Source organism: Odocoileus virginianus, chromosome 18 (assembly GCF_023699985.2).
Source record: "Odocoileus virginianus isolate 20LAN1187 ecotype Illinois chromosome 18, Ovbor_1.2, whole genome shotgun sequence".
Lineage (NCBI taxonomy): Eukaryota > Metazoa > Chordata > Mammalia > Artiodactyla > Cervidae > Odocoileus > Odocoileus virginianus.
This window is the reverse complement of record NC_069691.1, coordinates 41,787,777-41,802,522: the sequence shown is the minus strand read 5'-3', so window position 1 is coordinate 41,802,522 and position 14,746 is coordinate 41,787,777. Positions and strand designations below refer to the sequence as shown.

Sequence of the window (14,746 nt, the reverse complement as noted above, 5' to 3'; positions counted from 1 at the left end):
GTTTATAGTAGTCTTACTGTAGAGCTTGCTTGTCCCTACTACCAAGGCATGACTTTCCTTGGGTTTCTTCTCTATGCCCCAAATATGCAACAAGGTCTCTCCATTGTGGTGGTTTGTACTCAACATTTGTGGCTTGCATTTGTTTAGATTAACAGGCATCCAGAAACCTTTTTCTTTTTTTTTTTTTGGCACAGTTTAGTGGAATTAAATCCTACATGTCTGCTGCCTGAGATTCCTCCATAAATTCAAGGAATCCTTTGCATATTTCTGAAGTAGTATTTATGTAACTTTGTCTTTCAGTACTTTATTCCTAAATTCCACCTACTTTGACCTCCTCAGACTTCAACATCTGTCTCCTCAATTCAACAAGACTGGAGTGCTTTGGTTTCTCCTGCCTGTGACATGATCTGAAAAGGCAGATCTTGCCTGTCTAGGCAGAAAGCTAGGGCAATTGTATTTTCATTTTTATTATTTCTTCTCTTAAGGATTATAGTACTATGATGTCTGTTGTGAAATATCTGAAAAAGTTATTTTATATGTTTTATCAAATTTTTAGTTGTAAAAGGCCAAGTTAAGTACCAGATACTGTGTCATGTGTGAAGTTTTCTATAATCATTTTTTTTTTCAACTGAAAGTCCGTTAGCCTTAGGATGCATTTCTGAATTATCATGAAATAGAGTATACATAGATCATTACATTTTTTCTAGGGGGATAGTCTGCAGTTTTCAAAATTCTCAGGGATCCCAGTGTATAGGAGTATGCCTATTTGTTTTGTGATCTCTAATCTATTCTATTATGGTGAACATACAAAATGTTCAAAATTGACTGAGACTACCGTTCAAATGAGTTCATAATCTGAGCCATGGTCAGCTTCTGGTCTTGTTTTCTCTGACTGTATAGAGCTTCTCCATCTTTGGCTGCAAATAATATATTCAATCTGATTTATTGACTATGCCAAAGCCTTTGACTGTGTGGATCACAACAAACTGTGGGAAATTCTTCAAGAGATGGGAATACCAGACTACCTCACCTGCCTCCTGAGAAATCTGTATGCAGGTTAAGAAGCAACAGTTAGAACTGGACATGGAGCAACAGACTGGTTCCAATTAGGCAAAGGAGCACATCAAGGCTATATATTATCACCCTGCTTATTTAGCTTATATACAGAGTACATAATGAGAAATGCCAGACTGGATGAAGCACAAGCCAGAATCAAAATTTCTGGGAGAAATATCAATAACCTCAGATATGCAGATGACACCACCCTTATGGGAGAAAGTGACAACTAAAAAGCCTCTTGATGAAAGTGAAAGAGGAGAATGAAAAAGTTGGCTTAAAACTCAACATTCAGAAAATTAAGATCGTGGCATCTGATCCCATCACTTCATAGCAAATAGATGGAGAAACAGTGGAAACAGTGACAGAGTTCACTTTTTGGAGTTCCAAAATCACTGCAGATGGTGACTGTAGCCATGAAATTGAAAGATGCTTACTCCTTGGGCTTCCCTGATGGCTCAGAGGTTAAATCGTCTGCCCGCAATGCAGAAGTCATGGGTTCGATCCCTGGGTCAGGAAGATCCCCTGGAGAAGGAAATGGCAACCCACTCCAGTATTCTTGCCTGGAGAATCCCACAAACAGAGGAGCCTGGTGGGCTACAGTCCACGGGGTTACAAAGAGTTGGACACAACTGAGTGACTTCACTTTCACTTTCACTTTACTCCTTGGAAGAAAAGTTATGACCAACCTAGACAGCATATTAAAAAGCAGAGACATTACTTTGCCAACAAAGGTCTGTGTAGTCAAGGCTATGGTTTTTCCAGTAGTCATGTATGTATGTGAGAATTGTACTATAAAGACAGCTGAGTGCCGAAGAATTGATGCTTTTGAACTGTGGTGTTGGAGAAGACTCTTGAGAGTCCCTTGGACTGCAAGGAGATCCAACCAGTCCATCCTAAAGGAGATCAGTCCTGAATATTCATTGGAAGAACTGATGTTGAAACTCCAATACTTTGACCACCTGACGTGCAGAACTGACTCATTTGAAAAGACCCTGATGCTGAGAAAGATTGAAGGCGGGAGGAGAAGGGGATGACAGAGAATGAGATGGTTAGGTACATCACTGACTGTATGGATATGAGTTTGAGTAAACTCCAGAACTTGATGATGGACAGGGAAGCCTGGAGTGCTGCAATCCACGGCGTCACAAAGAGTCAGACACAACTGAGCAACTGAACTGAACTGAACTGAACTGTTCAAATGATGGTGCATACTTGCTCCAGTGCCACTTACAAAATCAATTTTAAAACTTCATTGTGTTAGAATGTAAATTAATAGAGTGTAGTGCTGCATTTAAGAAATAATAGACTAACCTGTTCATAGTTCTAGAAAGATAGAAAATGTTCTGTAAATAATAAATGTATATTAAACTTTCACTATATGGAAGATACTGGGAGAGGTAGTGGGGAAAAATACAGATGAAGATAATTGGTGCCAAATCCTCTCCAACGATCACTACATTTGATTGACTGATGTTGTTTGCTCTGTTTTAATCATCTGTGGATATGTGGATAGATATCATTTTGACATATAATGTACTCTTATTCTACATGTTCTACTTTAATTGCTATATATTGCCCCTCTATTTTTTCTAGAAATATTTATCTTAAATACAATTGTTAGTGTTATAATAAAAATAATATTAGTTGAGTCATAATAGGGACACGTCTCTCATAAGACAAGGTTAAAATTATGACTTAAGATTTTACTATTTATATATTTACTTATAAATGAGTGAAGAATAGAGGATATCTTTTAGTATTAGGAAATTAAAACCAAATTTTATAAGTATTTAGTAATAAAAATTCTTATTTTTAAGTTCTGAGGTTGAAAAAGTAGATTTGTGTGTCAACTTTATTAAAAATAACAGAAATATTTAGAGATTAAATATAGTTTATGCTTGTTTGATTTAAATATTTAATAGTATGAGCATTGATAAATCTATGAATATATCCACTGTGACACTGTTACTTTTCAACATCACAAATCTTGAAGCCATGTTCATTAGGAATGTAATTTAACAATATTTGCAGGTCAGTAGTCAAAAATGAAATTCTACCACTCAAACCTGTCAGTTACTGAGAATTTGAAACATTGTGCACATTCCTTGTAGATTACTCAAGAGCAAAATGTAAAGGAGTCTATATATTTTATTTCTTATTTTATTCTAAGCTGAAGATAAAAGTTTCCCTTGGAAATTCAAGGAAACAAACCTACTTACTGCAAACTTTTACTATGTTCAGAATGAAGAAATTTAAGAGAAAGTTTCAGACTCCCTAATTTTTAAATGTAAAAGGTTATAGTTTCAATTTTCAGTTCAGTTCAGTTGCTCAGTTGTGTCTGACTCTTTGCGACCCCATGAACCGCAGCATGCCAGGCCTCCCTGTCCATCACCAACTCCTGGAGTCTACCCAAACCCATGTCCATTGAGTCGGTGATGCCATCTAACCATCTCATCCTCTGTCGTCCCCTTCTCCTCCTGCACTCAATCTTTCCCAGCATCAGGGACTTTTCCAGTGAGTCAGCTCTTCACATCAGGTGGCCAAAGTATTGGAGTTTCAGCTTCAACATCAGTCCTTCCAACAAACACCCAGAACTGATCTCCTTTAGGATGGACTGGTTGGATCTCCTTGTAGTCCAAGGGACTCTCAAGAATCTTCTCCAACACCACAGTTCAAAAGCATCAATTTTTTGGCGCTCAACTTTCTTTATAGTCCAACTCTCACATCCATACATGACCACTGGAAAAACCATAGCTTTGACTAGACAGACCTTTGTTGGCAAAGTAATGTCTCTGCTTTTTAATATGCTGTCTAGGTTGGTCATAACTTTTCTTTAAAGGAGTAGCGTCTTTTAATTTCATGGCTACAATCACCATCTGCAGTGATTTTGGAGCCCCCAGAAATAAAGTCAGCCACTGTTTCCACTATTTCCCTATCTATCTGCCATGAAGTGATGGGACTGGATGCCATGATCTTAGTTTTCTGAATGTTGAACTTTAAGCCAACTTTTTCACTCTCCTCTTTCAGCTTCATCAAGAGGCTCTTTAGTTCTTCTTCACTTTCTGCCATAATGGTGGTGTCGTCTGCATATCTGAGGTTACTGATATTTCTCCCAGCAATCTTGATTCCAGCTTGTGCTTCCTCCAGCCCAGCGTTTCTCATGATGTTCTCTGCATATAAGTTAAATAAACACTTCTCAAATAAAATGTTAGTATACTTCAGCTCCTATCTACCTTGTCCACCCTATTTTCATGCTGTCTGTATGAAAACCTACTTTCTCAATATTTTAATTGAGACTTTCAATAAATGCCTCTCTGGCAAGAGGCATTAGCCTTTTTAGGTATGTATATCATTTCCAGTATCTTACTACTTTTAGGGGCTGAGCACCATAGAAATTCCATTTATTTTAAGATATATAACATTATCAATAAAAGTTGCCCATGAAGGATACTGAAATCACAGATTTCATAGCTGCTTTACACAAGGACTGATTTTACTCATTCACATATCTCTGTTAGCTCTGCTGAAGCAGCAGGATTTGAAACTGGCTGTGAAATTAGATTTTTTCTAAGATGAGCAATGAGAGCTGTCATAATTCTGATCTCTAAAGGAAAAAGAAAACCTCTGTTATCATGCTATATTTCTCTCTCCTATGAATATTTTCTCTAATCATAATATGCTAATATACATATTGATAATATACATATTGAAGTTGACTTTTGGGTATTTAGGGATGTTTAGTAAGATTTGAGTTCTAAAATTGTTCTCCCCTGACAACATCTTATGATATATATTCTTAATAAAAAGTAAGCAGATGATTCTTAGATAAAAATTCTGAAAAATAACCTGTATTATCAAAACAGTTTACATTTTCCCCAAAGAATTTTCCATATTATTAATAGAATTGAATATTTTGGGACTTTCTAGACTATTTGCATTTTCTGATTAGCCAAAGCAATATACAAGCACTCTCCTTAGTGTGTGTCTTTTCTTATGTTATTGTTCAGTATGGATACAAACTCATCACTTACATGTGTAAATTAGAGTCCAACTCTTGAATTTAGGCAAAAATTGAGGTTTAAATTTGACTCTGTGTCTCCTAGTTTCTTACTAGGTAGATTACATAAAGGCCCAAAGCCACAGCTTTCTCATCATTAAACCAGAAATAATTACAATTTTTTTACTGTTAGGATTGTTGTGAAGATTAAATAAAATAATTTAGCATTCTCTTTAGAAGAGTACCGGGCATTTGCTCTATAATCTTTAATCATTTCTACATTCATTTTTATCCCACTTGACAGACCAAAACAGCGTGCCTGTGATACAGCTGTTCAAAAGACACCAGGGGCAGACATTCTGAAGTGCATCTGGCCCTGGTTCACACTAAATAAATAATCTTGCAGGGTCTCAAGAGGGACAACAACCTCAGAGTAGAACTAGTATCTCAGAAATAACCCCCCAAACCAAATGGTTTAATAACTCCTAGGGTAGATTTATCTTGAAACAATTGACAGACTTTCTCAACTTCTCAGTAAAATAAAGACATACATAAAAGAGGGTAAAGTCAGAGGCAACTATAGGAATACTAATAGAAATTCCAGAATCTAGACAAAATGTTCTCTATCTATAAAATTGATAGAATGGCTTCAGAATAGCAAACATTGTACAAATATTTCCAGGACAGAGTGGGACAGTCTACAGAGAAACACAAGAAAGTCACTCAGTTGCCCATCCCAATATCCTCTCTCTCTCTCTAGAAAATGTAAGCTCAGAATCAATCCATCTGGAGTGGGACCTGTGGATGTTCTTACTATGTGGTTGTTTTGTTTGGTGGAGGAGCTGACCATCACTTCCTATCCTGTTAGTACCTTCCCATCTAGATCTACTCTGACAGTAAGACTACCAGAAGACAATTAGGGGAAACAGTTCAGTATGCAGATTTAATATGCACGACATATTCATGAAAAAATAAATCAAAAGTGGCCCACACTTCATGAGAATCCAGACTAGAGACATATTTTTAATTTAAAGTATAAAGAAGTTTCCCTGCCTCCAGACTGAGATGGGATGGCGAGGGGAGAGAAAGAAAGAATGAGAGGGGTTAACGACTAAAGAAAGCAAAATAAGGTTTTTCCTAAACATCCATGCAATACTAAATACTGGAAGAAATAGAGAAAGGTACATTTAGTTTTGAAGATTATAACTTGGTAATTTGGCAACGAGTCTAATAATTGTTTTACATGCTTGAAAACAATGGATATATTTTCTACTTTAAATTGGATATAATGAACTTTATTATAATAATACTTTCAGGGGGCTACAGTCTCTATATTTTGTGAATTTATACACAATATTGAATCTTAGTTTCCATATAAATTTAGTCTCTTTGTTTTGTCATAACTAATATGTTTCCTTTAGACCTTCTTGGGACAAAGTCTATAATATGATTTTGTTGTTCAGTTGTTAAGTTATATCTGACTCTTTATAAGCCCATGGACTGTAGCATGCCTTATTTTGCAGTGATACCTGCAGAATTAATTATAAACTCTGAAGAAAGCAAGAATTTATAGGTCACATAAGCATGAATCCACCTTAAACCACTATGCCTGGATATTTTTTCCTTGTGATATCGTTTCCTATCTGTATCAATAGGGCAGTGGGATTTTGTTTAGAGTTGTTAGTTGTGAAGTCACATTACCTAGGTTCAGGTTCAATATATGTGTACAAATTGTAGAACATTAAAAATATATATATATATGTATTATTTTTTCTGGGCTTTGTTTTCATTTTCTGAATGAGAGAAAAACAATACTGACACCATTGAAATAATATTTAAGGTGCTAGGATTAATATCAGCACATAGTGAAGAGTCAATTATATACTGTGTGTGTATAAATATAATATGTTTGTATAGAATTAACTATTAACATAATGCTCAGAAGAGAGTAAATGTTCAATGAATGATAGTGTTTCTCTTTACTGTTACCATTACTGCTTTGTATGCATGCATGTGCAGTAATTTCAGTTGTGTCCAACTCTTTGCAACCTACGGACTGTAGCTCACCACTTTATATTTGTACAACAAAACTACTTTTACTAGAAAATACCTAAAGATTTCTTTACAACTTTCAGAAGTATTCAGCAAATATTACTTAAGCCCCTACTATGAGCCAAGGATAGGAGACATACAAGGGTCACTCTTCCCTTTCCCTTCCTGGTGTTATGGGACTTTGCTTTACTATGCTTAAGAAGCAGAGAGACGGCAGTGTGGAGGGGAATGGCATGATAAAGGCTCGTCTGTCCATGGGATTCTCCCAGCAAGAATACTGGAGTGGGTTGCCATGCCCTCCTCCAAGTGATCTTCCCTACCTAGGCATCAAACCTGCATCTCCTGTGTCTCACACTTATTAAACTCCCATAAATTAATACTGTGTTGACATCACCAACTCTTATTGTGAGGTTAATAGAATGTTCTTAATCATCTTGGGGCTGAACACTGAAATGCCTACAGTACCATTTCCCCAGCTACTTTGAGTACAAAGAATCACATAAGATGCTTATTAAAATTTAGAGTCTACCATTATTCTCAATATATTGGACCAGAATCTCCAGAGGATGAGCTGGGGATATGCATTTTTAGTCCAGAGTCTTGATGGTTTTCTGATCTGGCAGTTTGGGGAAAACCCTAACCAACAGAAACTAAGTAGGTGACGTAAGTGGGTGAAGCATGGTGAATAAGGTATCTGAGGAAATGAGGGAATACCTTGGTTGTAGGATCTAGGACCAGCTGCCTTCAAGTTTTCCAGATAAGCTAGAAATGTGGATTGTTATATAAACTATTCTAATTTTTTATGTATTGGCAAATTACTCATTGTCTTTCTGTTATTACCATTCAGGACAAACCAAATTTTTAACCTATTTCTGCTGTTAAAAAAAATATCTATCTATCTATCTATCTATCTATATATATATATATATATATTTACTATCTCTCAAAATACTGGGAAAGATAGAAATGGATGAGAGAAGCTCTGATCCCATCTGCTATCTTCTGCTATCTTTATTCATTTCATGCCATTCCCCTCCACACTGCCATCTGTCTGTTTCTCATGCATAGTAAAGCAAACTTCCACAATACCAGGAAGGGAAAGAGAACAGTGACCCTTGTATGTCTCCTATTCTTGGCTCATGGTAGGGGCTTAAGTAATATTTGCTGAATATTTCTGAAAGTTGTAAAGAAATCTTTAGGTGTAGTTTCCTTGTATGAAGATAAAGTGATTATATTGTTTGAGTGTAAAAAGTGACTTGGCTGCAAATTGAATTTTGTTGTTGCTGTTTAGTTGCTAAGCCATGTCCTACTTTTTGTGACCCCCATGGCCTGTGCCTGCCAGGTTCCTCTGTCCATGGGACTTCCCAGACAAGAATACTAGAGTGGGTTGCCATTTCCTTCTCCAGAAGTTCTTCCCAACCTAGGGATTAACCTATGTCTCTTGCTTTGGAACCAGGGAAGCCTTGTAAATTGAATTGTCTAGATGTAAAAGGGAGGACTACATGGCGGGGGGAGTGGGGGAACAGTTAAGATAATGACTTCTTGGTAGTAGAAGAAAGTTTCAATATATATATGTAACTTATTTGTTTTTTCCCTCAATATCCTCCTCTAAAATGCATTATAATAACCAGATGCAAAAATTATGTGTACCTGCATAAGCAGAAGATAATTTATAAGCTTCAAGAGGCAGAAATCATATCAATCTTTGTTTTCATCACATTCCTCAGTTCAGTTCAGTCGCTCAGTCCTGTCCGACTCTTTGCAACCCCATGAATCGCAGCACGCCAGGCCTCCCTGTCCATCACAAACTCCCAGAGTTTACTCAAACTCATGTCCATCGAGTCGGTGATGCCATCCAGCCATCTCATCCTCTGTTGTCCCCTTCTCCTCCTGCCCCCAATCCCTCCCAGCATCAGGGTCTTCTCCAATGAGTCAACTCTTCACATGAGGTGGCCAAAGTATTGGAGTTTCAGCTTCAGCATCAGTCCTTCCAATGAACACTCAGGACTGATCTCCTTTAAGATGGACTGGTTGGATCTCCTTGCAGTCCAAGGGACTCTAAAGAGTCTTCTCCAACACCACAGTTCAAAAGCATCAGTTCTTCAGTGCTCAGCTTTCTTCACAGTCCAACTTTCACATCCATACATGACCACTGTAATAACCATAGCCTTGACTAGACAGAACTTTGTTGGCAAAGTAATGTCTCTGCTTTTTAATATGCTATCATCATATCCCTAGTGTCTAACAAAGCAAGATTACCTTCTTGAATATTTAAGTAGGATAAGGAATGAATGAATAAATGCATTAATTGGGTAAAGCACCTCTCATATGTATTTGTATTAATCATGGTACAATCATGTCAATTTGATTAAACATATATAGAACTCTTTGACAGTTAACCAGTATGCTCTATACTGATAGTTTGACCATACGCTAGACTTATTACAGACCATATGCAAATTCATATAATAGCTCTTCTTATAAAAACACATTCACAAACACATTTCTATTGAAGTGGAACTCATCCTTTAAATCTTGGTTAGCACAGCTTCTATGAGGTTCAAACATTTGGCTCATAAGATGCAACTGCTCTGTTGGGAAAAGAAAAAAGTACTGATTCTGTATAATCTAAGGAAAGAGATAGAATAAGTATTGTTCTAGTAAATTCAGAGGAGTTTAAGGAATATATATTATATGAGAACAGAGTAGAGGGGGCCCTGTTTAAATAGGGTTCAATGATGCCTTCTGGGTGAAAACACCAGTCCTGCTTCTTGGTAAGACACTAAGAGTGAAAGGTTAAAATGACCTTATATTTTCAGTGCTTTTACTCAGCAACCTGGTTTTACTATTAATACTGTGTTTCCACCTTTTTAAATCTTATATATATATATATATATATCTTTGAAACTTTCAGTCTAGTTCCCCAAATGGTCATTCATTATTATAATAGACTATTAATTTCAGGTATAGATTTGTTTCCATTTTTCCTTTATAGATATAAATTCACTATACAAGAGTTTTTCATGGTTCTGAAGTATTTCTAGAGCCATCATATATGATAAATGACTTGTTTCATTCTACAAGACATGGGGCAGAAAATATTAACCTTGCCAAACTGGAGACTGATTTAATATTTTAGGCTATTTCCACATGATCTCCTTTCAGTACAATTAAGTACATAAAACTGCTTTGTAAGTATTCTGATATTTTCGTTGGTTCCTACTATGTCACTATAATAATGACGACACTGTCTAAATCATAGATATTAAATGTCTTGAGAGTTTTTACTCTCAAGGAAGTAACAGAAGGCCACGCATTTGAACTGCAAAATTGAAGAACATAATATAAAGTGAATATATTAGATTTGCTAAACATTAAAAGGCAATAGCTATAAAATGAGAAACATGGCCATTTCATTCTGCTGAAACCAATGAATAAACAGATAATTTTCAAATAAAACTATAAATAGTAGTATAATAGAAATTTCCATAGAACCCTCAAACATGTACATATATCAAAATAAGTTTAAGGAGCAGCATTAATATAGGAAAGAAAGGAAAGCAGAGACAGAGGAAATACAGCTTGTGAAACACAGCCGGTTCAGGATTGCAGAAACACATTCAGGCCATCATTTGGGGTTTTATCTGTCTTCTTACTCACTGTTCTCACATTCTTTCACATCTTGGATCCATATGATTCATAGAAACAACTGAGCACCTTGGAAATTTCCCACGCTTAGTAGAATACTATCTTAGTGCCTCTAAAATTACTCACTGAATATCATATTAGCTTAAACTGAAACTGTAGAATTTTCTATATTTCAACAAATACTTAAAATGGCAAAACAGCAAAGCTGCTTTTTTTTAAATTTTGGAAATATGATTTCACTTTGTTTTTGTAAATGTGTAGGAATGAAAATTAGAAACATATTCTGATCAGTTTTCTTTTTTTCATCTTTGTACTTTGTGGTTTGGCTTCTCTTCTCACTCTATTGCTCAGTGCAGTACAGCTAAGATGATGGGACTGAATGCTATCCGGACTTCACATCCTGCCACTTACCATTGAATTAGTCACTTAAATTTTCTGAGGCTCCATTTCCTCAGATATAAAAGGAGATTAATAATGTATTTCTGATAAGACTGGTATAAAAATCAAAGAAGTTTTTCCTAGTGAATCAAAGACTTACAAGACCTGAAACCATAAAACTCTTAGAAGAAAACATAGGGAAAAACTCCTTGAAATTAGTTCTTAACACTGATTTTCCTGGGTATGATACCACAAGCACAACAGCAAGAGCAAATATTAATAAATGAGACTTTTCCAGGCAAGGATACTGGAGTAGATTGCCATTTCCTCCTCCAGGGGATCTTCCCAACCCAGGGGTTGAACCCAGGTCTCCCACATTGCAGGCAGATGCTTTACCCTCTGAGCCACCAGGGAAGCCCAATAAATAAGACTACATGAAACTAAATATCTTCTCTACAACCACAGAAACAATCAACAAAATGAAAAGGTAACCTAAGAAAGGGATAAGACATTTTCAAATGATATATCTAATGCAAATATATATTTGCAAATATATATCCAAATATATATTTTTAAAAAATCCAACACAATGGAAGAAAAAAAAATCTATTTAAAAAATGGACAGAGGAACTGAACATTTTTTTTTTCTGAAAAAGACAAGTGAATGACTGATAGCACTCGAAAAGCTACCACCTTTATGGAAAATAGTATGGAGTGTCCTCAAAAAAAAAATTAAAAATAGATTTAGCATGTAATCCAAAAATCCCACTTCAGGCCATATATCTAAAGGAAATTAAATCACTATCTTAGAAAGATATATGCACTCCCATTCTCATTGTATTGTTATTCACAACAGTCAAGATATAGAAACAACCTAAGTATTTACCAAGGATAAGTGTAGAAACAAGAGGTAGAATTGGTGTACAAATGGATTATTCAGGCATGATAAAGAAGGAAATCTTGTCATTTGGACAAGATAGATAGACCTTGAGGGCATTATGACAAATGAAATAAGTTACAGAAAGACAAATACTATTTGATCTCACTCATATGTGGAACACAAAAAACCAAAGATTTCTGTATGTGGTAGTTATTTTTTCATTAAATCAAATATTTCATTATGGCATATTTTTTTTCCTTTTGTATTAGCATGACCCCAGGTCATAAAGAAAATACATTCACCAGTATTACCTTGTTTTCTTTTATAAGAATTTTGTGCCATGCATTTGAATGTATGGCCATCTCATTTAAAAGTAGATTAGTAATTATGGCAGTTAAGAAAAATAATGTTCCCCTTTTAATACCAAAATATATTGTTAAAAATATTCTCTACCTTTTAGTTACTGTAATCTTTTAAGTGAGGCAAAATATATTGTTAAAGATATATTATGTACTACTTTTTCATACAGCTGGTTATTTTATCCTGTCAGATATATGAAAGCATTGGCTGTGATATTAATAGAATAGAATTTATTAATTTATTAATGTTTTACATAATCTGTAAGCAGTGGTCGCATAAATATATGACTACAACTTTACATGTGCTAAGCGGCAGATAGCTGTCTCCCCCACCAAGATAGCTCAGTCAAATAAAAAATGGACAGCATTTACCCCACTTTCTGGGCTTCTTATTTTCTCTTTGGAAAACAGGGCTAATCAGTTTAAACTGAATCTGCAATTCAACATGTTCCAGGCAGCCTCTCTGCCACCACCACCTTGATCATCAGAGCTTACTTTAAAGGGTGCCAGTGATGTGCCTGGGGATACCCATGCGACAGGGTCCTGGGCTGCTGCGCCCAACGGAGAGATGGTGTCAGAGACGGTGTGGGTGGGTGCTTCTCCATCAGCCTCAGAAGCAACCCACGTCACCTTCAGACAATCCTGACTGCCATCCCTCCAGGGCGGTAACTGCTTGCATTCTAAATGCTATCACTCCCTCTAACAGCGGCAATGGGCAATGGGCAACCAAGGGAAGGAATGTATCCACAAGGACTTTTTTTTTCTTTTTCTCAAGACCATGAAAGCGCTAACTTTTCCTTAATAAATGTGACACAGAATCATGACTACAAAGCTCCTCAGTGATCTCATCCTACCATCCACAAAACTGTACATTCCTTCTCAGCAACATCAGGAGCCAAGGATGCGGTCCCTGTGTACACAGAGATCCTTGACAGGAGGGAAGTCCACAGACTGACGTATTACTGCTGCAGTCTCTAAAGAGGAGATGGAACCCGTCAATTCCTGTGAATCCCTCTATGCCCAGAAAAGAGCCAAGACTGCTGGCAGGCGACCCCTTGCGGCGGGGCCCAGCGCTCCCGCGACCTGTCAGGACCACCCACTTCGTGCGGGAGCCCCTGGGCCAAGGCCCAGTCAGCAGCAGCTCCGCTTAGGCTCCAAAGGCTCTCCGCAGAGTTTGAAGCCCTTTCCGCCAGAAGGCGGGCTGGCATCACGGAACGGAGTTCTTTGACTAATTTACATAAAGGGTTCGTTTATATTTATCTTGTTCATCGTGCTAGTCCATACAAGGACTGCATGGATGTAGTCGGCTAGTCCTTGGCATCTCTCTCCATGACCTCTATTACATTGATAAGATCACACTTATTTCCTGCAATGACAACTACAATGTTGGGTGGGCCGTGCTGCCAAAGCTCTTCTACCCAGTTCTTTAATGTTGAAAATGTTTCCTGATGTCGTAAATAATATAGCTGCAGCCGAGCCTTGGTAGTACATTGGCGCTAAGGCAGGAAATCATTCTGTTCATCCCAGATGAAGGATTTATGTAGCTCATTTTGGTACTGGACAGTCTTGGTCATAAAAGATGGTCCTATTGTTGGGTTGATGTTTGGATCAAAACTGTATTCCACGAACCGCCACACAATACTTGACTTACCTACACCTGTATCCTCCAGCAGACACACTTGGAGCTACCTCAGCGCCATGGCCTGGGAGCCAGGGGCGGGGGCCCGCTGCCATCCTAAATTGAGAGAGAGGCTGGGCCCAGCACGAGCATTCCCCGGGGCCACCACCGCAAGGCCTAACCCCAGCTGCGGGTTGTGCAGAGGCCGCTGCCCCCCGTTTGCTGGCCCTTGGCCCGGCCAGCCGTTGCCAGCGGCGTGGAGCCCGTCTCAGCAGACTGGACCGTGCCTCAGGTTCCCGGGCGCCACTGCTGCCGCCATCTTCGGACAGCGGCTGGTCAGCTGCAGAGTGAAAGGAATTCTTAAGAGACATTTAGTCCATTTTGTCAGGTGGTCTGGTATTCCCATCTCTTTCAGAATTTTCCACAGTTTATTGTGACCCACACAGTCGAAGGTTTTGGCATAGTCAATGAAGCAGAAATAGATGTTTTTCTGGAACTCTCTTTTTCGATAATCCAGCAGATGCTGGCAATTTGATCTCTGGCTCCCCTGCCTTTCCTAAAACCAGCTTGAACATCTGGAAGTTCATGGTTCATATATTGCTGAAGCCTGGCTTGGAGAATTTTGAGCATTACTTTACTAGCATGTGAGATGAGTGTAATTGTGTGGTAGTTTGAGCATTCTTTGGCATTGCCTTTCTTTGGGATTGGAATGAAAACTGACCTTTTACCTGGGGCCAAACTACGGTGTAGGTAAT

At 37.6% G+C, this 14,746-nt stretch overlaps 1 pseudogene; it reads right to left on the bottom strand.

Annotated features, from left to right (window-relative positions):
* Window positions 1-13,504: 13,504 nt before the first annotated feature.
* Window positions 13,505-14,194, bottom strand: LOC110139020 (ras-related protein Rab-22A pseudogene; annotated as a pseudogene).
* Between the last annotated feature and the right edge of the window lie 552 nt (window positions 14,195-14,746).